A 27,001-nucleotide genomic window follows, 5' to 3' on the forward strand; every position below is an offset into this window, starting at 1 on the left:
ATTTTCCATTTACCATCAACCATTTCCCACTTTTCCCACAAAATATATATAAATGTTTGTAAGGCCCAGGGGCTAAACCTTTTGACCGTAAACGAAACGAAATGAAATCAACTCGAGTGAAACTTAATGTTTGGTCAACTTTGGCCTCTCTCCTTGAGTGGAAAAGGATATGAAATCGAGTCCTTGGGTGTTTGTTTAGCTATTAATTGGTGCTTAAAGGGGGAGCTTGTATTTCCAATTGAGTTGTAAACTGTAGATCACTGAATCTATCTATTAAGAAGGGGTTAATTGCTGTTAATGTTTGGGGAATTTATTAGTTCTTACAGTTTATCGTTTTTATTAGAGTTGGTGGCTTTTTTAAGATACTACATCTTAAGGAAACAAACTATAAATATTGTCACGAGCAATAATAATGATAACCCCTAGAAAAACAAGTACGTCTTAAGGCGTTAAAAGAGCTAGGATCTCAGTATTTATATTTAAATATTATTTTTATCATTATTTATATTGAATTTATTAATTTATTTTATTTTTAAAATATTTATATTACATTTAAAAATTTCCTATATTTTTATATCATTAAAAAAAAAATTAAATATTTTTTGTAGGCTATGTTTAGCTTTTTAAATCGAATATAAATAATAATAATTTAAGGAATACTTAAATCTTTTCAAAACCTAATTTTTCTTAGCAATCCCAGGTAAAGGGTATTAAATCCTTAAGCCCTGGGAATATATCCCCTCTCATAACAACCTGAAACTTCTCTCAAATCGAGGCAATTGATGGCAATCTTGGGGAGTAAAGGAAACCCGCAGCCAACTTTCTGCGGGCTCAAACTCAAAATCAGTTTGGATTCGCTGTCATTTGAGCGACAGCCCATATCCGTTGGCAATTCAAGATGCCAAACGAGCGCACAACATGCTCCAAATGGCAAATATATATATATATATATACCTATATATATATATTTATACATGTGGTGGAATATATGTGGTGCCCTGCCAGAGATGTGCTGTGTCATTGAATCCCATTTAAAGAGTTCATTTTCCATTCGTAACGCGTTCGGAATGCGCGAAAAGCATTGGGAAAATGCGTTCTGTTTTGGTTTTTCATTTTGGCTTTTACCACACAACACACACAGATACTCGCACAGCACTTACACATTTGCATATATTGTGCATGACTGGGAGTCCTGTTTGCCAGAGTCCCGCATCCCGAGTCCTTGTCAGCTGAATTACGCGCTTTAAAAACAATTTTGTCGATGTGTTTGTTTGTTGTTGTGTGTTTTAGCCTCCTCGTTTTTTTTTTTAGTTTTTCAGATTTTTTTTTTTTTTAATATTTTATTGCGCATATCAAATTCGCATTTGAGCGGAAATCCCTAAACAGCGCCCCTTAACCCCAGGGTGGCCCCGATCACAAGACACTGGGAGCAAAAAGAGAGTGCCAAAAAATTTAAAAATAAAATAAATAAATAAATAAAAATTCTATTTTAATTGAGCAATAAACTAATTGTTGATATTTTAATAAAAACAAGAAAGGAAGCTAACTTCGGCACGCCGAAGTTTGTATACCCTTGCAGATTGGTTTTGATATTTATATTATAAATTATAATGCCGAAAACAGACACTAAACAGAGTTTCATAACATTTTTTCTATATTTATTGTTTACAGTTTGACAGTTACAGTTTTACATTCCCAGCCTTAGATTTTCTCTACATCTACGGATCGCTTCTATGGCAGCTATATGATATAGTTGTCCGATTTTCAAATTATTGTTAACAAAATTCTGAAATAATACTAAAAGCTCATGTCCCAAAGTAGATGAAAATACGTTGAAAAACAACGAAGTTATAATTATTTCTATTACTTTCCCTATCGTTCCTATAGCAGCTATAAGATATAGTCGTCCGATTTTTTTGAAATTTATACCAAAATTCTAGAATAATAAAATAAGCTTATATCCCGGAGTAGATGAATATACGTTGAAAAACAACGAATCTATAATTTTTTTTCTATTAATTTCCCGATCGTTCCTATGGCAGCTATATGATATAGTCGTCTGATTTTCATAAAATTTTTACCAAAATTTTGAAATAATATAAAATGGCCATATCTAAAAAATGGTGCAAAAATGTTGAAAAACAGCAAAGTTATAATTTTTTTTCTAAAAATATATCGAACATTTGTATGGCAGCTATATGATATAGTCGTCCGATCCGGCCCGTTCCGACATATATAGCAGTGAGAGTATATAGAAGACTATATGCAAAGTTTCATTCAGATAGCTTTAAAACTGAGGGACTAGTTTGCGTAGAAACGGACAGACGGACGGACAGACGGACAGACGGACAGACGGACAGACGGACGGACGGACGGACAGACGGACAGACGGACAGACGGACAGACGGACAGACGGACAGACGGACAGACGGACATGGTTAGATCGACTCGGCTGTTGATGCTGATCAAGAATATATATACTTTATGGGGTCGGAAACGTCTCCTTCACTGCGTTGCAAACTTCTGACTGAAATTATAATACCCTGCAAGGGTATAAAAATGTATTAACTCTTAAATAAATAAATAAAGTTATAAATAATAGGAAGGAATTCAGCAATATATATATAATTCCGAAATAAGTCAAAAAAACTTGTAATATTAATTTAAAATTAATTTCAGCATTGTAAAAATTTTAAAAAAAAATTGAACCATTAAAAAATAACTATAAACTTTTTCATTTAACAAAAAAATAAACTAATTTAAAATTTTTAAAGTCACAGTCAGTGCAAAAAATGCTAGAACTGCTTAATATTTAATTTTATGATTTTCGGAAAATAATATAATATATTTAAAGTATAATAAAAATATTTCTAAGCTCATTTTTATAGAGAAAATAAATAAATAAAACATAAATAATACGAAGTAAGTAGGTAATTTATAAATTTATACCAGAATTTGTTCAGAAAAATAATTGAATTAAGCCAGAAATAAGTCTGCAGTATTTAAACCAGACAAAAGAAATAGTTTGAAAATATTTAAAATTAAACCAAAATATTTAAAATCAAAACAAAGGAGATTTTAAATATAACAAGAAAGGAAGCTAACTTCGGCACGCCGAAGTTTGTATACCCTTGCAGATTGGTTTTGATGTTTATTTTATAGATTTAAATGCTGAAAACACTCACAAAACAGAGTTTCATTACATTTTACCTATACTTATTATGTTTACAGTTTGACAGTTACAGTTTTACATTCTCAGCTTTATATATTTTATACATTTACCGATCGCTTCTATGGCAGCTATAAGATATAGTTGTCCGATTTTTATGAAATTTATACCAAAATTCTAGAATAATAAAAAAAACGTATATCTCAGAGTAAATAAAAATGCGTTGAAAAACAACGAAGCTATAATTTTATTTCTATTAATTTCTCGATCGTTCCTATGGCAGCTATATCATATAGTCGTCCGATTTTCATAAAATTTTTACCAAAATTCTGGAATAATATAAAATGGCTATATCTCAAAAATGATGCAAAAATATTGAAAAACAGCCAAGTTATACTTTTTTTTCTAAAAATTTATCAAACATTTGTATGGCAGCTATATGATATAGTCGTCCGATCCGGCCCGTTCCGACATATATAGCAGTGAGAGCATATAGAAGACTATATGCAAAGTTTCATTCAGATAGCTTTAAAACTGAGGGACTAGTTTGCGTAGAAACAGACAGACAGACAGACGGACAGACGGACAGACAGACAGACGGACAGACGGACAGACAGACAGACGGACAGACGGACATGGCTAGATCGACTCGGCTGTTGATGCTGATCAAGAATATATATACTTTATAGGGTCGGAAACGTCTCCTTCACTGCGTTGCAAACTTCTGACTGAAATTATAATACCCTGCAAGGGTATAAAAACCAACCAATTAAGTTTAGTTTTCATTTAAAAATATAATTAAATATATACAATAAACCTAAATTTCACCTTTTTGAACCCCAAAAGGAACTCTAATAAATTACAACATTTTTCTCCCAGTGCAATTGGGACAGACAGACACTTGCACGTGCTCCTGTCACTCGCTTGTTGGCTGCGCGTTGCTGTCTGGGCCATGTTTATGAATACATTTGGCCGGGAATCGAATGAGAAGGAGAGGTGGCTCTGCCACTGGGCGTCGGGACTCGCTCTCCCTGGGGTGCAAGGCCGCCGCCGCCGCCGTCGGAATCAATGGATGGATAAGGGGGAGAGAGGGGAATGTAAAGGCCTGGGTTACCTTGAGAGGTTTGTGCGCCCTTTTGTGGCCTCTAGCGTTTGGGTTGAAATCAGCACGCAAAGTTATATTTTATTGATTCTAAAGCGACTGTGATAGATGTTCGAGAGAGACCAATGAAAATATATATGATGTGTGTTTATACGAAATAAACAATAGAGTTCAAAATAATAGGTATAAGTTTGAAAATTAAAATGGAAAATATAAAAATATATATTAAAAATATATTTTTCATAGGTATTTATGGGTTTTTAATTATTTAAATATTTTAAAATAATTTAAAAATAATTTAAAATTTCTTTTTAAATTTGGTTGATTATTTTGGATTATTTAGAATTACTTTCCTTTTATTTTCCCTTTAGCTGTATCTCATGTGTGTGCCATATCTTTGCGGTTCGCTGGCCAAAATACCATCATGCTGATGTTAAAGTGCGCACGTGACGCTCCTGAAACGGAAAGGGGGTCGTTGGCCAAGTGGAGCAATCAGTTCTTGGCCTTTTTCCCCTCCCCATGAACCCAAAACCGCTTTTAGTCTCCCTGGCTATATGCCGTCCATTTTTCGTTCAAATTCAACGCCTCTATTTGTTGGCACTGGCACATCCTGCAGTGCATCCTGCCTGCCTGCCTTCCCTCTCTCTCTCCCCGCCCCCCTCTCATATCATGGCCTCTGTCGGAAAATCGTCAGCCGTTTAATTTCGAGGCTTGAGCAAGTTATCATTGGCGTTTTTCACACACTGGTAGTTGAGTTTTTCGGGCATTTATGGTTTTTATTTATATTTTTAAAGGGGGAAATGTATTTTATGATATAATTTTAATTTATTTAAATTATATTTACAAATATTTTGGCTTTATAAAGACAATTTAGAAGAGATTTTCAAGATTTTGACCACAGTGCAGTGGCCCCCATAAAAATATGGGCATTGGGTGTGTGCATTTTCCAGGAAAAGCCGAAGAGCGGCAGTAACGTAAGCCTTTTGCCATATGTTCAGGGAAGGGGAAAATCGAAAAAGAGAGGGGGGAAAAGGGGGATGGCGAAAGGGGTAGGAGAAGGGGTAAGAGGAGGTGGGAAAAAGGGTAGAAGGGGTAGAAAAAGAGGTAGGAAAAAGGGTAGGAGAAGGGGCAGTAAAAGAGGTAGGAGTAAGGTAGGAAAAGCGGCAGGAAAAGGGATCGGGAAAAGGGGTAAGGTTGTCGGAAAAATCTCCAGCAGCCATGGGCAGGACTCTGGCGCTTTTCGGCGATTGACAGTTTAATAGTTTTCCACAGTCAATATTATGCTTTTTCATGATGCAACCAACGCGGAAATGCACCCTGATGCTGATGCTAACTACCCCTTCCTGCCTGCCTGCCTGCCTGCCTGCCTGCCTGCCTGCCTGCCTGCCTGCCTGCCTGACTCCCCCCTCCCTCTCTCTCTCTCTTTCCACCACACCTGCTGCTGCCATTTTCCATCTTTTTCCTGCTACGTTTTTCTACCGAAAAAAAAAGGAAAACCCACCACCGACAAACTGGAAAAGGCTCATTTGGCCTCTTTGAATTTTGATTGCATATGCAATTTTGGCAAGCTTTTTCCTGCCCAAAAAGTCCTGGCCAGAGAAAATGTCAAGGTGTGTGTATAGTGTGAGTGCGTGGTATGTATGTATGTGTGTGTATATGTGATGCCCCTAAAATATGCAGATTTTATGCCGGAAATATAATTTTTGCTGCATTAGCGGGCTGCCGCCGCCGCTGCTGCTGGTTGGTAACACTGGCAACGCTGCGTATGCGCGATATTCGATTATCTTACCCTAGAAATGCCAAAAAAAAAAAAGGAAAGCTTGAAAGCCCGAAAAACCTAAACCGTAAAGCCCACCTAGTTGAAATTTATTTTTTTTTCTGGCCATCGAAATTTTATGCTGGAGATTAAATCCCACGCAGGCCGCAATTTCTGTTGTTGAATTTTGGTGTCGAATTAGCAAAATAGTTATTGCAGATTTTCAAGGGGCTTAAATCGGGATTAGGGTATTAGCCTATATATGTATTTGACCTATATACAACAACAAAAAAAAAATCCATGATCTGGGCTTCATTCCTGTTACTTTTTAATGAAATTTTAGTTGAAATTAAATTTTAAAAGAGATTTTAAGCCTTGATAAATTTTTTTTTAATTAAAAATTATTTATTAATAATTAATTATTATTTATTATTAAATTTAATTCACAAATTAAAATTTTAAAATTAAAATTTTTAGATATGTATTTAAAAATAGTTATGTATTTTATTTAATTTTATTTATTTATACAATTTTTAAATATTTATATATTTATTTGTAATAATTATAATATTTTTTTTTATTTCTTATTTTTATTTGTATTATTAATTTCTTTATTAAAATATTTATTTTTCATTATTTGTAATAATATTTTTTTTTTTGCAATACTTATTCGTAGTTGTTTTTAATATTTGTAATATTAATTTATATAGTTTTAAAGTTTATATCAACAAAATCAAACGTTTGAATGTGAAACTATATAGAAAAAATCTATCCCCCCTTTCCCGTTGAAAACCTGTAACTGAAGTTTTCGATAAACTTCCTTTTTCTTATCTTCATTTTTTTTTCACAGAGTAAATTGGCTCCTCTTTTGGGCGTTAAGCTCTTTGCTCCAAATACACACACAGTAAATTTGACAATTTGTTGGTGAATTTCCCTTTTCCTTTTGCGGAAAAACATCTGGAGTTCTGAGCAAATGCATATATCAGTGCAAAACAGGACGCAAAACCAACGAGGCGTGTGCCAGTGGCCACAGAAATCAGTGTATGCACTGGGAAAAATATATTTTTAAAACTAAAAGAAAAACTTTAAGATAATTAAAGATATAAAGTAAAAAAAAAATAAATTAAGCCTATCTAAATAATACTTAAAAATTAAATTTTAATTAAATTTTTAAATTCAAATGAATATATATTATTTAAAATTATTTAAAAAATATTTTCCACACTTTTGAATTTTTTAGTAATAAAAATTAATATTTTGTCAGAGGAATTTATAATTATAAAATATTTTCCATATTTTTCTTACTTATTTTTATTTTCCATATTTTTCTTTTGAATTTCATAATTTTTAAAAATTAATATTTAGTTAGAGGAACTTATAATTAGTAGACTTATCCCATTTTTTTCTCTCAATACCCTCATTCTTGGCTCCTGTGTGCGTTGTACTGTGCTTAACATAAATTGAAACAGTGGCCAGGCCAATGTTAACCGCTTTTCCTCAGTCCCAATCCAACCCCCCTTTCTCCCCCTTCTCCTGATTTTCCTTTCCCCACTCCCCTTAACCACAAGAAAAGCCCCATCGATAACTGGATTTGCAGCATACAAATCGGTCTGTTCAGATACCATTTTCCACTCTGAATTTTCCGATCTCTCTTACTCGCAACTCCCGGACTACCGTTTTCCATCTAACTTATGACACTGGCGCGTGTGTTTTTCGGCAACTTCATTATCGATTGCTGATCCCCGGGATTAGATGGGCGCAGGATGAGGCAGGACGAGGCCCAGTCCCATGAAGACAATGCTTTCCTCTGTCGCTCCCTGTGTGTCTCCCTGAAACATTCACATCCGTTGCGGCGCACAAATTTGTCCACAAATTAACACAAAGCGTTCGTTGGGCAGCCTCCAAACCCCTCTCTGTTCCCTCTGTTCCTATTTTCCATTGGAGCACCTAAATTGTAGCAGTTAGCAGTATCCCCCTCCCCACCTCCCACCACCCATTGGGTGGGGTGGGGGTCCAAGAGTGACCAGTTTTGGTAGGCACTCGCACACATTTGCTGGTAACATTTATCGCCGGATTTCCACTGTCATGCCGAAATGTTCAACAGAACATATACACACACACATACACATGCAGCTGTATGGGAACACGTGCTGCGAGGCACTGAGAGAAAAGTTTGGGGAGTACTGCAGGAATGTTAAAAATTAATTTTGAAGATTTTATAAAAACAGAAAAGGCTTAAATATTTATTTTTTTAATATTTAAATGTAATTTTAAATGTATTGTTTTACACTGAGATTAAAGTTGGTTGTACTTCAGGAACTAAAAAATATATTTAAAAAGAAAATAAAGGGTTTTAGACAATTTTAAATATTTCTTTTTCAGTTTTAACTTGACTTTAAATGATCTTTAATTTTAAATGAATACTTTTACACTGAGATAAAAGTTGGGGAAAGTTTAGGAACTACCAAAAATATTTTAGAAAATTTTATAGGAAAGAGAAACGGGTTTTAGACTATTTTAAATATTACTTTTTCTGTTTTAAATTCACTTAAAATTATTTTTAATTTTAAATGTATTTTTTTTACACTGAAATAAAAATAAGGGGTACTTAAGGAACTACAAAAAAATATTAAAAAATGTACTTTAGAGTTTGAATTTGATTTTCTTTATTATATAAATTGTATTTTTTAGTATTATTTTTTTTTTTTTAATATCTTTTACCTAAAGCCCTTTTTTTTCTCTCAGTGCCTGACAGGCCGGGGCTTTTGCGGGAGCATCGCTTGTTTTGCGGCTCGTCGTTTTGTCTCGTATGTTGAATAGAAATAAATTTGCGACTTAAGTCCTGGCGCGCATTAATTCGGCCTAATGTCGTGTAGTCGCATCCTTCCTTTCGGCCTGCCACCCCCAGGACACCCACTCTCCTACCCCAGGCTTACACTGTTTTCGGACTAACATTTTATTTATGACCAAACACACACACACACACATGAGGAGAAGGTCCTTTGTCGTTTCGACCGCAGTCAGTGGCATAAGCTAAATGGTGAAGGAAGAGTGGGGAGAGGCGGAGGAGGGAGCGAGCCTCTCGTCCTGCCCACAAATCTCTCGCACCAATACCAATGCATTGTCCTGGACCGGTCAACAAAAGCCGATTTATGGATTGCACAACAAGGCTCGGCCCTCAGTGCGTGTGTGTGTGTCCTTTTTTTAGTTTTTTTTTTTTTTTTTTGGCTGCGTGATGTTCGTGCGTGTGTTGGGGCTATTAAATTATTTGTAAACAATTTTTGATATCTGATTTTATGCACACACAGAGAAAGAGACAGAGAGAGAGGGAGAAAGTCCTTGTTTTGCTGTCATAACTTTGAAGGAAAGCCCACTTATGGTAATTCTTTTGAGAAAATACTAATACAGAATATACTCCCAGGATATGGGATATAAGAAAGAAGTGTAAACTTTATATATATATTTCTAAAGATAAAATTTTAACAGAAAATTCTGTAGGGATATGGGTATTAAAAATGAATAGTTTATAGGTGAGAGTTAATTTTGGATAATTTTAAATATTTTAAATTTATTGATTATATATAAATTTAATTTAAACCAAATTTAAAAATAATAATTTTAAAAAATTTGTATAAATTATATATAAATTAACATTATATTAAATTTGATTTAAATGAAATTGAATATAATTTTAATTAATACGTATTATAAAATGAATATATTATTATATGAATACAGTATTTTATAAATAATTTATTTTAATTGATTTTAAAATCATATCAAACGACATAATTAGTAAACAGGGCGTATACGTAATGTCAGAAGCTTAATGAAATATCAGAAAAGGTATACAAAGTATTAAAATATATTATTTAGATTATTTTCTTATTATCTTTTGTTTATTAATTTCTTATCCTATAATTCAAATGGTATTCTTCCTTCATATTCATATATTAAATATTAATATTTATTGCTATATTACTTAAACATATTCAAAAGTGTATTAAATTTTATTAAAAGGAAAAACTAACACCTTTTTTGTAATTATTTTTATAATTTAAATATATATCTTATTTTCCATAAGAATTATTTTATCTTTCAAATACAATTTAAATATTTAAAAAAATCCAAAAAAAATCCCATTTAAATCCTTTTCAAATACAACTCAATCCCTTCCCCACCCCCACTCCACCCCTTTCGATATTCATTGAGAAAGTTCACAAGTTTGGCAAATTTTCAGCTACATTTCGCCGGATTTTCGTTGTTGGCTTAACTTTCAATTCATTAGGCCGATGTGACAACTTGGTCGAAAACAAAGGCTAAATACAATCGGCTGTAAACAAAAGCCCGGGTGCAGACAGGGTTTTCCCTTGGATTTTAAGGGGTTTTTCCTGGAGCGGGAAGGAAGGGGTGTCGCCCCCTTCGCTGCGGGGCAAGACAAATTGGTTGCAAGTTGCAAGCGGCGGCGGTCTGTTTCTTTGAAGTTTGTGGCAAAGTTTTTTTTTTTTTTTTTTGGGAATGGGAAGAGGGAGGGGAAAGGGGTTGGGTAGGTGCCTCTGCGGCGCTTTGTTTAAAGTTCTGTGCAAATGTGCAAATAGAATTGGACAAGCGAACGCCACTTGGCCACCGAGAAAAGTTTTTCCCCCCAGCACTTTCATAGCTTTTCCCGCTGCGAACTCAGTTTTCTCTCTTTTTTCCCTAGTTTTTCTCTTTTTTTTTGGCAGTGCGCGAATTAGCCAAATAATAAATAAGTGCAAGACGACGATGGAGGGAAAAGTGGCCAAGAAATTTCGAACAACAATGAAATTACCCGAGCCGAAAGTAGGGATAGAAACAGTGAGAGAGAGACTTTTGCCTAATGTATGGCAAGTTCCTTGACAATTTTCTCTTATAGTTTTTCCCTAGGATTTTTCGTAGCAGTTTTCCTATCATTTTTCCTTGCATTTTCCCCACTATTTCCTTGCCTGGCCTCACATTTTCTAACCACAATTTTTGTAGCCACACATCAAGGACAAACTTTGTGTGTGCTTGTGTGTTTGCCAGTTGATGATTCTCAAATTTCATTTTCACATACCATGTATGTACATATATATAAATATATATATATATAGTGTATGTATTTTTTTTGTTACTACTATTATCCTTTTTTGTGTTTGTCGCCACTAAAAGTTGCTCTCTATATGTTAGTCCTCATGTCTTCAGATGACCAAATTGTCGGGGAGTCTCTAATTATTTTGGCTGACATTTTCTTTAGTTTTTCTTTTGTTGCTGGGAACTTGGTGATAAGAAAGTTGGTCAGGATGGCCAGGATGGCCAGGATGTGCTCAACGCAGTTCGCTTTTATTGCCACCAAAAGATAGCCGCAACTTGCCGTTTGCCATTTAGCAACTTTTTGAATATTGCTCATACGTCCTGTGGTGCAGTGGCACTTGCCACTTGCCATTAGGGGGCAGCATTTAAATGCAACTTTTGCTAAAGAAAACTCGCTCTGGAAAATTCTAGCATTGCGAAAAAAAAACGGGGGGAGAGAAAATGTCTCTGAGTTTTTGCTAATGAATGTTACAGGAACTTCCGGCACTGCGAAAAAGAATTTATACAGAATATTTATGGAAGAGAAAGACTTGAGAGTTGGGAAAATAATTTTAAAAAGTAAAAAATTAAGCAGAAAAATGTACAAAAAAAAATAAATAGTCATTTTTGAATTATAAAAAAATTTTTTTTTAATAAGAAAATAATTTCTTCCATTAATTTTCAATACATTTTAAATTAAATTAAATTATTAAATAATAATTAATAATTATTAATTATTAATTATTAATTTAATAATTATTAATTATTAATTATTAATTTAATAATTATTAATTATTATTTAATAATTTAATTTAATAATAATAAAACAAAAAAAACTTTTACTAAAAAATAAATAGTAATTTTTTAATTATAAAATTAGTAAGAAAATAATTCCTTGCATTTACTTTAAATAAATGTTTATAATTAATTAATAATTAATATTTTTTCTCAGAATTTATTTTAATTTAATTTTGAACAAATTTAATCTTTAAATTAAATTATAAATTTAAATTATGTTAATCAACAGAGAATTGTTTTTAATTTTTATTTAAATTATTATTTAACCTGAACAATAATATTTTATATTAATTTTAAGCTAAATTAAAATCGGACTTAAATTTTCTTAAATAGTTCAAAGTTAAATTATAAAAAAAAATTAAATTACAAATAACAAGTTTATTTTCAAAAAAAAAAAAGTACCCTCGAGTTATTTTCATCAAATTTTTAAGTTAAATTAAACCCTCATTTCACATTTTCTTGCCGTGTAAGACCCAAGTGCAGCGCTAACTAAATTTGCGCGCGCGGCAACGCGTCGTATGCGTAATGCCCACGCTCCAGAGCAAGCAAGGACTCGCCGAGGACACTCTCCCCCCCACCCCCTCTAAACAAATATCTGGGAAAAAGGGAGGAAGGATGAAATGGAGATCTCGCTGGGTTATGAATGCGACTTTGACTGCGATGCGTTTAGTTGAGCGGAAGTCGAGTGCTTCGGCAATTTGTAGCCAACTACTGATGTGTGCAGCAGCAGCAGCAGCAGCAGCAGCAGCAGCAGCTCCCTTTGTTTGCCAGGATGCTGATGCTGATGCTGCTGCTACTGCTGCTGGCAGGATCCCTAGGATGTGCGGTAAATGAATGAATTAGGAAGCCAAATCCCGGATAAGCTTAAGTGTGTGGCGTGCTCGTGTGCTCGGGTAGAGTTCCAATGCCGGGCAGCTTATGCATTTGAGCAAAACTTGCTGCTAGTGTTTGGGAAATCATTTGAAAGGGACTCAGCTCTCGAGGACATAGAATATAGAGTCCTTGAAATGGAAGAACCAAAGAGCCTGGCATTGCACAAGTGCCAGAGAATTTTGAAACAAATTCATAGTTGCAAAGGAGAGATGAGATTATATTTTTCTTAATTTTAAGAATTTATTTCAAAAGAAATATATAATATATAAGCTTGTGTTTTTTTTTTCTAGAGAAATATATCTAATTAAAAATTAATTTATATATTTTAAAATGTGAGAATATATTTTAAAAATGGCAACAGAATTTTTCAGGTTAAAACAATTTTATTTTTCTAATTCCATTTTTTTATGTATTTTTTTTTTACAAGCTGAAAGATGAACTTATATAATTTTCCTAATTTTCCTAATATTTTTTAAGAAATAATTTCTAATTTAAAAATTATATATATTCAGAGATAAGCTTTTTCACCAAATTTATATTTTTCTTAAATAGGGGACCTTTAAATAAATGTTAAATACTCAGTGTTGTTTTTCATATTTTCCCTAGTTTATATTTTTAAATAAATATATCCAAATTAAAATATTAAATATAAATTTTAAGTAGAGCTCAGACATTTCCCAATTTATTTCTCAAAAGAAATATCTCTATTTATGCATTAACATTTTGTGGTCTAATGGAATCTTGAATCTGTGTGCTCACACATTCACTTATTTAATTCATTTTTACATTATGAATTCGGAATTCCAGGAGCATCTTCAATCATTTCATTATTCCATTTGCACATTCTGTAAATATTCATTGCATCCAGGGATGCCATTTCCTCCTGGTTATACTTCCTTCCATTCAATGCTTAACATGCACTCCCCATCTTTCCAGACTTTATTTGTGCTTTTGTCTTGTTTTTTCCTTTCATTTTCCTTATTTTTCCTTTATTTTCCTTATTTTTCTCCTTTGTTGTTGCTTTACTCTTCCCTTTGTGGGGTTATTTTAGCCGTGTTTTGCTTTTGTTTTCGGCTTCATTACATTGGAGTTTTGTTTTGCCATTCCCAGTTCCTTCAGTTGGTTTTTATTCTCTGATTCTATTTTGTTTTTTTCGGTGCTTTTCCTTTTGTTTTTGTTTTATTTATTTTATTTTTTTTTTTGCTTGTTTGTGGAAATTAAGCTTTGAAAAATGGCTAGCTTGCTGGCTGGCACACACACACGCACACACACATGCAGACAATGCAGCTGCATTGCACACATAAGTATTTGGAAAATTACTTTCATTTGTGTGTGCTTCGTTTGGCTTGTTATTGTCGAAGGACGAAGGAGCAGGACTAGTAGGAGTCGTCGTCGTCGTCGCTTGGCAACTGCCAACTAGCAGTTACACGGGGAGTTAAGAAGCAAAATAATGCTTGTTAATAGTTTATTATTTTGTTTTAATTAAATATATATTTATGTTTCAATTTGGGTTTATAGATTTGTTCAATTATAAATAAAAATTATTGTTAAACAAGGAAATTGGTAAAGAAAGCAGAAAAAACACGAATATTACATTAATTTTTATTTTAATTAATTTTGTATTAATACAGTTATATTTTTATTTTATTTATATTAATAATATTATAATAATTAAGAATAATATTAATTATATTGATAATATAAATTATTATTACGGGGCGTATACGTAATTTCAGAAAAATAACAAAAATTTAAATAGATCTTTGAAATAAAAAATAATTATTAAAAAATAAATAAAAATAATGTCTTGAATCTTTGCAAATTATCAAAAATATACATATTTTAAACTATTAATAATTATTAAAAATTAATAAAGAATAATAATAATTTTTTATTATTTATTAATTTTTTTTAGTTATTTTTTTTTTATTGTTTATTATTTTTTCTTATTATTTGGTATTATTTTTGATTATTGATTAATATTTTTTTTTATTATTTCTTAGATTTTGTATTATTTTTTATAATTTTTATTATTATTTTATATTAGTTTTTATAATTTTTTTTATTTTTTATATTATTTTTTAAATATTTTTATATACTTTTTTAATTTCTTTTAATTTTGTATTATTTTGTATTATTTCTTATTAATTGTTATTATTTATTATTACGATTATTTCCTTTATAAAAACTCTTCTCTCCGTGTAAAAACTAGCTGAGGTCCTGCCGATTTTCCCCACCCCTTTACTGCCCCCTTGCTTTTTGTGGCTTTCATTTATATTTAGTTCCCTCTCTCACCACCACTCTTGAGGTCCTTCTCCTGGCTCCTTGTTGCATTTGTAAATTACAAAAATGAAATTAAGTTCACACTTTGTCATGTGGGGACATTTACGGTTTTTAATTGTTTGTGCGCTGTGCGCTGTGCGTTGAGCACTTGAGCTTGGACTCGCCGAGTTTAAGAGAGGGCGGTGTATAAATGTGGGCCACTTTTCGGGGCTAAAATGAGTAATGAAAGTCCTTGGAGCTTGCCTCTTGTGTACATTAATAATTTCGTTAAATATTTGCCAGGGTATATAAATACATACACGTATGTGCATGTGTGTTTCTAATTAGAAATTATCCTTGAGGAAACCATCAAAGGGTTGTGAATTTAAAAAAGGAAGTAGAAAAGGAGAAAAATATCAAGTAAAAAAAATAAAATTAACAAGGTTAATCTATAAAATTTAAGGGAAATATATTTTTAATTATTAAAATAATACTGTTATTATTTTTAATAATATTAAATATATTTTTAATTATTAAAATAATACTTTTAATATTTTTAATAATATTAAATATATTTTTAATTACTGAAATAATACTTTTTAAAATTTTTAAAAATATTAAATATATTTTAAATTATTCAAATAATACTCTTAATATTTTTAATAATATTAAATATATTTTTAATTTTAAAAATAATACTTTTAATATTTTTTTATAACATTCCTGACCCGCTTACTCTTTTTTTCTTAACCCCAAAACCTATAATTTTAAACTCCTTAACGTTTTTTATGGAAAATCCTTAGGCATTTTGTTGGGTAACAATTCCCGAGACGACGACGGATTTAAATAACTTATTCAGAGTAGGAGTTACCGCCCCTTAAATCGTGTGTAATTCTCACAAGTCTGTTTGAGAGTTTCCAGAGGGGGTTTTCCACTTTTTTTAACCCCCACTTTGCCCCAGTGGGTTGGGTTTTTCCCCCATATATACGTACATATATATACCTTATACTTTTTGCCTTTGCGGGCTCATCAAGTTGTAATCGCATTTGCGAAGGAAACCAATTTTGCAACAGATTTACATTTACATTCGCCAGCGAGTCTCTCTCTTTCGCTTATCTGACGCCTCTGACATAATATATGGCGCAGTTTTTCGCACACACACACACAGCTAAAGAAATGAGGTCCTGGGCAATCCTTTTTCTGCCAGCAATTACATAGCACCCGGGCCTGATGACTTGGCTTTGCTTTCAATTTGGTTGCACTTGCCAAAAGGCTTACAACAAAAAAAAAATAAATAAAAAACAGCAAAAACCGGTACAAAATCAGCACAAAAGCCGGGAAAAACCCCCAAGGAAAACCGCCTGGAAAAAAAACGAAAGAAAAATAAATGCAAGAAAATGGGTAAAAGAGAGAGAGAGAGAGAGAGAGAGAGAGAGAGAGAGAGAGAGAGAGAGAGAGAGAAGGAGAAACCAAACCGAAACTAAGCCAAAAACCAAAAATGTGCTCTGTCTGCGGTCAAAGATTAGTTTGGAGATTACACAATACAACAAAACACACAACACTGGCCATCAAAAATCAGGGAAAATAATTAGTGTGGGGGGGTAGGACAATTTCCTTAATGTCAAATGAAACGGAAATTGATAAGGACACATCAATTTGTGGCCAAGTTCTTCTTCTCCCAGCGAAATTTAATTGCAGAGAGACCGAAAATGAATTATGAATTGATGAAAATTTGGCCAACGTTTTCTGGCCAGTAATTGGAAGCCCAGAAAAGCGAGAACCCACACCCACACCCACACCCACACCCACACCCACACCCACATCGATTGCCATTAAGTGCCCCCGACATGCTCCAAAACAGCAGCTGTTGCTACAAGGCTCAACATGGCTTTGAATCCGCCATTCACCCCTCCTTTTGGCAGGACTTGGGCAAATATTTGAATTTATGGTAGAAGGAGAAAGGGACTGAGGGGGGGGAGGAGGTTGCTTGAAATGTACAACAACCAAAATCGGAGCAATCGTTGCCACTTCAGCCTGTTGCTTGTTGTTTGCCACACCCCCCGCCCCCCGAAAATCCCAGAGTTTTGGAATTTAGAAATTTCGAATCCTGCATAAAGGACTGCTCTCCTGCTCCTTTTCTTTCATTCTTTGACTGCTAAAAAATGATTAATTTATTGAAATTTACGCTTATTGCCTTATTTATGCCCTTTTATTTGGACAAACGTTGCCGATAATTTGTCAAAAAGTCATAAATTATAATATTACAAGGCAAAAAATGAGGAAAAGTAATCAGGAATCTCAGGACACAAAAGCGCAAAAGTTGCTTTGGGAGAAGGATATTTCTTTGAGGCTACAAATGTTCTGACATTTATATGGGTTTTTTTTTTTAAATAAATAAATAAATAAAGTAAATATAATAAATATAATAAATATAATAAATATAATAAATATAATAAATATAATAAATATAATAAATATAATAAATATAATAAATATAATAAATATAATAAATATAATAAATATAATAAATATTCTATTTAATATGTATTTTATAATATAAAAAATGATTATGGCTTCTCTCTAGGCTTTCTAAAACAAATAAATCCTCTTGCATTAACCTGCTGTCTTTTCTTTTGCAGGGCGTCTGTCCTCTTCCAGGAAAACCACAAGATAAGTGTGGGGGTATATGTGTTGGGTGGAAAAAAGGACTCCCCCCCCCCTTGTAAATGGAAATGGTAATGGGAGGCGAGCATTCAATTTGCTTGCGGTTTGCGAAGGATTGTGCCGCCTTGCGGTTCAGCCGCACAACTTTGCGGGTCCAGCAAAATCCTTGGAAGAGGGGCTTTTCCACCACATTTTCCACCTCATTTTAACCCAACCACTGCTCGGGAAAAGCTCATGTGTATGACAAAGATAAACACATTTCAGCATTTCGACAGCGAGGCAAACGATAACGCCTTCAATTATTAATTATTATCGCCGCAAAGCCAAATGTAAAAGCTTCAATTAAAACTTACGCACACACAGGGGGGAGGTGGCGAGAGCAAGGATACCTGCATACAGGATATATATGTACATACATATATATAACCTGCCCCAGATTTCATTTATTTTCTGCCGCCACCGCCGCTGTTGTTAATGATTTATACAAGGATTAATTTATACTCACTAATGGATTTCACTTGGCAATGTCCTGCCAGCATTCAATATTATCAATTACTTTGCTCCTCAGCATTTCGCTGTGAGGAAAATCGTGGAAAATAAAAAGGGCAAGAGTGTGACGAAGAAAAAGGGAAATTAAGCAAAATTAATTATGGCCCAGTGAGCGCAAGTAAGCAACATTGCCACACCGCATGCAAATTGCTTGGCATTTATTTTATGGCATTTTCTTTTACATTTCGTTGGCTATTTTATTGATTTTTCCCCCCCCCCCCCCTGGTCCCCGCTCCCCTCTCTCCTTCAGGTAAAGAATTAAATAAAAGTAAAGTGAAATGAAAATGAAAATAAAAACACAACTCGAGTGCGCATCATTTCTCACGCAGGGCATGCCAAGGATCAAACGATGCTCGCATAAAAATCAACTAATTTGCACACTTTACCAAAATGCAAACGGGGGAAAATGTACCATAGTAAGGGAAAACCCTGGGAAAGCTCTGGGTAAACTCTGGCTGGGAAAAAAAATATATGTAGAGCACACAGAGAGTGAAAACTAGGCAAGGGCCAGGCGGAAACGGCTGTCAATAAAATAAATGAGCGCCATTAGCAGCGGAAAATGATGAACACTTGAAAGTGTTTCGCCGCCAGGCCACGCCCACAAAAGAGGGAGACTATACAAGGATATAGAATAAATATATACATATATATATAGCTAGCTTCTAGGGAAATGGTGCGGAAGACCAGGACCAGGACCAGGACCAGGCAACTGATTTTGTTTGCGTATGGAAATTAGCTGATATCAGATATACAGATACAGGATAGCGAAAGGAAATTTATATAGATTTAGTTGATATATGTTATTTATTTTATATATATTTGTAGAATAAGTTGGAATAAATATTTTTTTAATTTTTAAGTTTATTTTGTAATTATTTGTAGGAATTTTTTTGAGCTGGAAAATCAAAAGACTTGGGAATTGCCTTGTTTTTTAATATTAAATTATTTATAAATATATTCAAATAATTTAAATAAAATAATAAAATAATTTAATGATTTCTGAATATTTATTAGTAATATTTTTCTTAGTTTTTTTATATTTTTTATATTTAAGGTTATTATTACATTTTTGTAGCTTTTTTTGAGCTGGAAACTCGAAAGACTTAAAAGTTTCCTTGTTTTTAAATATTAAATTATATAAAAAAAAATATTGAATTAATTTAAATCAATTAATTAAAATATTATAAATATTTCTGAATTTTTATTAGTAAAATTTGTGAATTTTTTTTTTTATTTTTAAAATTTATTATTTTATTATTAAACTGCTTTTAAGCTTTTTTGTGCTGGAAACTTGAAAGACTTAAGAATTTCCTTGTTTTTAAATTTTAAATTATATTAAATTAATTAAAAATAATTAATTTAAATAATCTAAATATTTCTGAGTATTTAATATTATTGTTAATATTTTTTTTAGTTTTTTTTTTTGTTGGAAAAATTAAGTCTCTCGAAAGAGTTAATAGTTTGCCTAGACTTTTTAATTACCAATGAATAAATTAATTAAAATTAAATAAATTAAACTTAATTTAAAGCTTATAAAAATTATAAAATATTAAAAATAAATAACATAATCAAAGAAATCTCTGCCAAATTGACCATCTTCCACTGTGCTCACTTTTTTGTTCTTTGACTCTGCCAGTTGACTGGAGAGATCTCGCAAGATAGTCAGCCAGACGTCCTACCTCCCCCTTTGGGGGGGGGGGTGGCATACACACACAGTGGGGGGTAGTTTCACCCCCCATCCCCCTCCCCCTCAAAGAAAATAGAAAGAGAGAAAAGCCGAAGGCAAACAAGTCGCGTACATTTGTGCAAATAAAATTTGCTTGAATAATTTTATGATTGGTAGACAAACTGTTAAAGCAGAAGGAGCGCAGGGAAAAGGCAGGGGCGACTGGGGAAAACCCAAAGTGAAAAGGGAAAAAGAGGGCAAAGGAAAAGGCTCAAAAGAAAAAAAAAATAAAATAAAGGGAGAAAAAACAAGATGTAGCCATGTCAGGACATGCAATTTATTAACACATCAAAAGGGTTAATTGCCGCAATGTGCATTCCTGCTCTCAGGGGAATTTTTCTTGCAGTGCATTTAACACGTGCCGCCACAAAGCTGTATTTGTGTGTGTGTGTGTTTGGCAAGTGTTTAAATAAACGACAACACTTGAAATAAATTGCAGCAAATCAAGTTAAATAAATTGCGCGAATGTAACGAAGGATGAATGGGCTCAGGCCCAGGCCCAAGGACACCCAGGCGGCGATGTGTGTATGTGAGGCGACTCGTTATCACCCACACACAAACACACATATATATGTGATATATATTTTCCTTTTCAAGCCTCGCTTTTCCACACATTTTTCCTCAATTATATACATTTTTTTTATATTTTTTTTTAGCTGAATGAATGAGTAATTTCCGTTTTAAGCAGACTTTTTTAATTAGATTATTTCTGTTTTATTCGCTCACATTCATTTCGTAATTAATTCTTAAATTATTTATATTATTAAATAGTTGAAAAGAACTTGAGTAAGCTAGATTTGTTATAAATATTTATATATAAATCGCAGGTTTAATCATTAATTCAAGGAGCCCAGAGAAAGAGGCGGAATGTGCATTTATTAAACGAGGCTTTAAAGATTAATTTATTTAAGCGTTATCAGATCAATTAACAGCACAATTAACATGGTTTTTTTTTAAATATATATATTACATATATATTATTCATTAAGCTTTTAGGTTTGCGGCTTAATTCAAGCAGAAACTTGACACATTTCTAGCCAGATTCAACCCATATTCGTAGCCATTTTTTTTTCTTTCTTTCTTGTTGAGCTCCCCCTTTTATTTATTCCTTGTTTGTTTGTTTGTTTGTTTGTTTGTTTATTTATTTATTTATTTATTTGTATTTATTTGTATTTACTCGCTGGAACCGAGGCGCACATATGTACATATGTTTGGCTTATTTATTCAGCGGCGACACTGGAGAATTGCTCTCCTTTTCTTACACAGATTTTTATATATTTATTTTTACACAGAAAAAAGTTTAATGTTTAAAATATATATTTAAGAAAATATATATTTAAACAGCAATATAATTTAAGTTTAATAAAAGTATTTTAATTTAATTATTAATCAATTATGGGGAAAATTATTTACTTTATATTGGAATCATTGTTGAATTTATTGGTGAATTATTTTATATTTGATTTATTTTTAATCATTGTTGAGCTTATAAACAATTTGTGTATGAATAGTAAATGATTGTTTAGTAACAGTAAAATTAATTTAAAATCATTAATACTCATTGGTGGAAATTTCAGATTTATATTGGAATCATTGGTGAGTTTACCAATAAATTGTAAATAAAATTAAGAAACTACGGATTAGTTTTCACAAGTTTTACTTTGGACTTTCCTAGAACTGCAAACCCTCACAGATCTTTAATTAAAATGATACCTATTTGGGGAAATCATGGATAATTATTCACATTTATCGATAAATATCCCACAGATTTCAATTGTTTCAATTTTATCGATAAATCATCGATGAATCCACAATGAAATTGAGCTCCGTGTTGCTCCATTTTGGGAAGGCGAAAAAAAAGTATACTTTGATTAAGTGCGTGCTCCGACATTCCGGCTGGGAGATTGACTCATTTGCCCATTTTTGATGGAATGTCGCCAACTAAAATGTTTTCCACTTTCCCACCCACTCGATGGTTAAATTTTCCTCCCACCCCGCATTTTCCCACCCACCAAGTTTATCGCGTTGTTTGCCTTTTGCGTTGTTTGCCTTTGCCGCTTTGTCAATACAAAAAATAAAAAAAAAAAAGAAAAGAAAAGAAAAACGGCAACAAAGAAAGGCGGGAAAGCCTGGTGGAGGAGGTGGTGGTGGTGGGGGGCAGAGGAAAATGCTGGGGTTAAAGTAAACGAAAAGGGTTGTAAAAACGTAATGGCGAGTTAAATAAAACAGCGAACGTGCTGAGGGCAAGACAGGAAGTGCGGGGCAACAGAAATATGCCAACACTCCCACTCCTCCTGCTCGTCGCTTAAAAAAGCCAGCAAAAAAAAAAAAAAGGAAGAAAATATGTACGAAAATATATATTCAAAAGTGTCATAAATGTAATACAACTTTTCCTTTATGACAACTGCATATGGGCTGTATGTGCGAGTGTGGTGTTTGTGTTAGCGCGTTGTTCGAGTGCCACTCTCCCAGAAACTTTGCCGGCCAATAAAAATAAAAACATAGAGTAGTGCCGGGGACTTCAAATGAAATAAAATAAACCGGAATAAAGGCGGCAACAGAAAAAAAAAATGAAGAGAATTGCAGGCCCAAAACTTTATCCTTTCTGTATGCCTTTTCTTATTTTTTCTTTCTTTTTTTTTTACGAGCATAATGCGTTTTCGTTTTCCATTCCATCGGAGGCCATTTTCCTGGCCTAGGTTTTTAGGTTCAGGTAGTTTTTCCGAGGATAACATGGATTGGGTATATGATAATATATATAAAAATTATAAAATCAAAGAAAAATAAAATGGGAGGAGCCATTTGCTATATAAAGAGTATGTTTTTCTGGCTAAAATGTACTAGATTGTTTTTCTGTTTACGTGGAGCTTAGCTTCGATTGGAAATTATGCAGTATTATCACTAACACCTACAAATATTACCTTATATATTGTAAATAATGTTTTGATTTATCAATCAATTTAATTAAGGAACGATCTGTTCCCGCAGTTTGCTTTCTTTTATGTTTTTAACTAAGTTTTCTAAACCCCCGATTGCTACTTTATGTATAAAGAATAATGGTTTTGGCTTGCACTTACCCGCAGTAAGGGACACTCGGTTGCCTTTCATCTTTACTCCGCAGACTTGGTTGAGATTCATTGATGATTAGTTCCTTCGATTCCAGATATTTTTGTTGATTTTTGTTGATTTTTGCAGATTTTTGGTGATTTTTTGTTGATTTTTGCTGATTATTGGTGATTTTGGTTACATTTTTGTGATTTTGTACGATCTTTATTGGTGATTTCAGTTACATCTTTGTGATTTTGTACGATCTTTATTAAAATGACACTTTTCCGCGGATCATCCCACATGTGGGCACGACGGGGGAGAGGCGCGCGCACTGACTGAAGCTGCGGCGGCAGAGGGGCCTGTATATATGGGTAGCTAAAGAGAGAGGGAGAGAGGTTGATCAAGCGAAAGCACACGTCAGCCGAGCTGAGAGCAGAACTGAGAGCAGAGCTGAGAGCAGAGCTGAGAGCGGAGCTGATAAGCTCATCTTAGCTCTCATACATGTGTGTGGGTGTGTGTTTGTTTCTCTGAATTTATCAGCTCGCTTATAAGCTTCGCTCTCTGCTCTGCTCCCTGCTCTGCTCTCAGCTCTGCTTTGAACTCTGCTCTCAGCTGTGCTCTCAGCTCTGCTCTGAGCTTCTGCTCTGGGCTCTGCTCTGAGCTTCTGCTCTGGGCTCTGCTCTGAGCTCTGCTCTGAACTCTGCTCTCAGCTCTGGTCTGATCAACCTCTCTCCCTCTCCCTCCCCTCGTGTCCACATGTGACGTGTCCATCTTAACACACCTGAATGTCCGCGGAAAAGTGCAATTTTAATGAAATTGTGTCAGTTGTAATAAAAAATCTTACAAAATCATAAAAAATTACAAAAAATCAACAAACTTCTTTAGAATCGAAGGAATTAATCATCGATCATCAGCCAAGTCTGCGGAGTCAAGTCAAAGGCAACAGAGTGTTCTTTTCCGTGAGTTTTTTTTATTAATTTTTAGGTATAAATATATTATTAAAATTTCTTCATTATTAATACTTTCTGGATTTTTTAAACCCAGAAAATGTAAATTTTCCCTAAATCTATTTCTTTCTATTTGTATATTTATAGATATTTTCCTTTATTTAATACAATTGCTCTCTTCAACATCATTCAAGAGCCAAACAAAGCATTAAATAATTCCGCAAACTGAAGAACAACTTGGTCAGAGGTTAAGTTTACCGTATAATTTCAAGCCAATTAAGTGCACTTACCAATTAAATAAAGATTATTGGCCAAAGCCGCTTTACAGCAATGGAGTGCACTGTGCTGCTTAAAGCTTATCGAATGTGTTTGCAAGTGGAGAAGCTTTTGCACAACTTGTAAATAAAATTAAAGTTAAAAGAAAATATTTAAGTAGATTTTTTACAATCCTCAAAAATATTAAAAAAATTATATATATAAAAAAAAGAAGTGGGAGAGCAAGCGGAAACAGGAAAACGACGCTAGTACAACTTCTTCTATCCACACACACCCTTTTCAACCTACAGAATTGAAAACTGCAGTGAAAATAAATTTAAAAAAAGGACGAAAAAAGCCCAAGAATCGAAAGCAAAATGGAGCCGAGGAAGCCGCGAACAGCAAGCAGACAGACAAAAAAAGTACTAGACTTAAGAACACTAAGAAAAAAAAACGTACTATAATTGCTTGAAAAGAAATTATAAATATTTATGTAACAAAGAAACAATTTGTAGAAAATGTTTTTAGGGATTTTCCTGGATTTTACAAAAGAAGAAAATGATTAATATTGAAAATAAATTATATTAAAAAATAATTTGGTAAAATACTACATTTTTTTCAGTGTAAAAACCCTCTAGCAACGTACCGTATGCGAGGCATTTGCCCCCAAAAGTTAGGCCAGCGGCCCCCACCCACCTTAACCCACTGAAGCCGTGGAAGATTGCTTAAAGTTTTATTGGTTGTTGTTTGCAAAGCAAAAACTTTCTCTAGCGGTGTAGCGGTATGTGCACGGCAAGAAAATGGGGTTGTATTGTTTTTTTTTTTCTCTTTCTCTTTCTCTTTGAATTTTTCTTTTGTAAAAGTTGCCAATATGGGATCCTGCGGGTTCCGTTTTTGCTTTCATTTCGCTGTCTTCGCTTTTCCACTTGCCATTTTCCCCACTTGCTATTGCTTTTCTATATCTTGCTTTTCTTTTGTGGCAACTGTAACTGCCGTTAGTCAAGAGTAGAGCCATTTCCCACCGATTTTCCCCCCCAAAAATCCTTAGCGGAAGTGAAAAGCGAACTTCCCGAGTTGCACTTGGAAATCTACCCTCTGACAACGTGTAATTTTCATAAACAAAATAGTTAAACATTGCAGCCAACTTGTCTAATGGTCGCTCGTCCTTGGTCCTGGCTTCTACTTCAAATAATCATCATCATCATCATCATCATTCTCATCATCATTATCATCGCTTGCTCCCCCGGTCATTTCAAGTGCAAAAGTACACCAAAAGTTTTGTCGGTGATCTGCCTTTTCCCCCTCTCCTCAAAATGCAGATGAATCTTACACTGAGAGAAATCATTTAAAATGCTATAAATTGTTAAGGAAATTCTGTAAATTTTTTTTAACTTATTTTTGTCCTTTTTTCTCTTGTGTAATCTGTGTAATCCGAGAAGTCCTGGCGGACTTACTCCACCAAATTCCTTTAAGCGATGCAAATTGAGGGCTTAAAATGCCTTTAGATCTAGGCGAAGCTTGGGAAAAGTCTGGGAAATAGAAGGGGGAGGAAAATGTGAAGGGTTTGGAGGGGGGAGGAAATGTAAGGGGAAAATGTTAGGTTAGAAAATGTGGGGGAATATGGGACAGACGCAACTTGGCTGCCAGGCCTCATTTTAATGAGTTTATTTTTACCTTTAAAAATGTGTAATTACTCTGTTTTATTTTTAACTTAAAGTATATTAATTGGGATGTATGAAATTAAATTTAAATATAACTAATTAAACAAAAAAAAAATCTCTTAAATGTTAATGTTAATTTACATGATATTTTCTTCATAAATGATGTTGGCTTCCCCCCAAATAAACAATTTCCAAATTGGTTGCAATTGCAGCTGGAAAATTATGTTTTCCTCCCCCCTCTTCCCCCTGCCTGTCTTCCCCCCTCTTCCCCTTGCCTGTCTTCCTCCTTCTTCTCCCTAAAATTTCATGTCCATCAATCAGTGTTGCCTCAAACAGATCTGCACTCAAATTTGTATTCAATCATTTTCCGGGGGCCCCAGAATCGTTGTGGGCCACCCGTTGATTATCCTTTTCATTAGCGAGGCGCACACACATATACACTGGACACTGGACACAAAGGCCTTAGGCCACGCCTCCCCTCAACCCCCAACCCCCAACCCCACCCAACACGCAGACAGACACACAGACATAGATATCGCTCTAGCGCCCCTGGAATGGCACTTAATGGCCGCACACAAAACATGCGAAAACTTTGTGCAAACTTTTCACAAAAACACACACACACATAGACAGATATAGCTCTGTTCGTGTGTGTGTTTTAGTGTGTATATGTGTGAAATGTCATTGGCGGAAATTGAAACGCACATGACAATCCATTTCATCAGCAGTTTAGTTGCCTTTGGAACATTTCAAAGCCAGGCAAGAGAGGGAGTCTATATACATTTCTTACGTGTGATTTTGTGGAATAAAAAAACTTAAATATTATATTATATTTGTAAAGTATCTAAAATACATTGAAAATATTGTAAACTTTAATTTATTGAAATTGAATAGATCGATTAAATACAGATTTTATCGAAAAATATCTAAGTTATCATTAAAAATATCGTTTATTTTATAAATCAAATTTATAAAAATAAAAAAATATTGCCTTTAATGCTAAAATATAGATGTTATAGAAAAATATCCGAAATGTCATTTAAAATATCGTAAAACATTTTAAAATACAGAAAAAATATGTCATTTAATATTAAAATATCAATATTATCGAAAATAACACA

The 27,001-nt window shown here is 33.4% G+C and overlaps 1 protein-coding gene across 1 annotated transcript in view; it reads right to left on the bottom strand.

The window, feature by feature from the left end:
• Positions 1 to 23,317, bottom strand: part of LOC108074231 (chaoptin) — a 160,178-nt gene extending 136,861 nt beyond the window's left edge. Inside the window, exon 1 of the mRNA XM_017166174.3 lies at positions 23,047 to 23,317. The gene's annotated coding sequence lies outside the window, so the exon portion shown is untranslated. The remainder of the gene's footprint in view (positions 1 to 23,046) is intronic.
• Between the last annotated feature and the right edge of the window lie 3,684 nt (positions 23,318 to 27,001).

Source organism: Drosophila kikkawai, chromosome X (assembly GCF_030179895.1).
Source record: "Drosophila kikkawai strain 14028-0561.14 chromosome X, DkikHiC1v2, whole genome shotgun sequence".
Lineage (NCBI taxonomy): Eukaryota > Metazoa > Arthropoda > Insecta > Diptera > Drosophilidae > Drosophila > Drosophila kikkawai.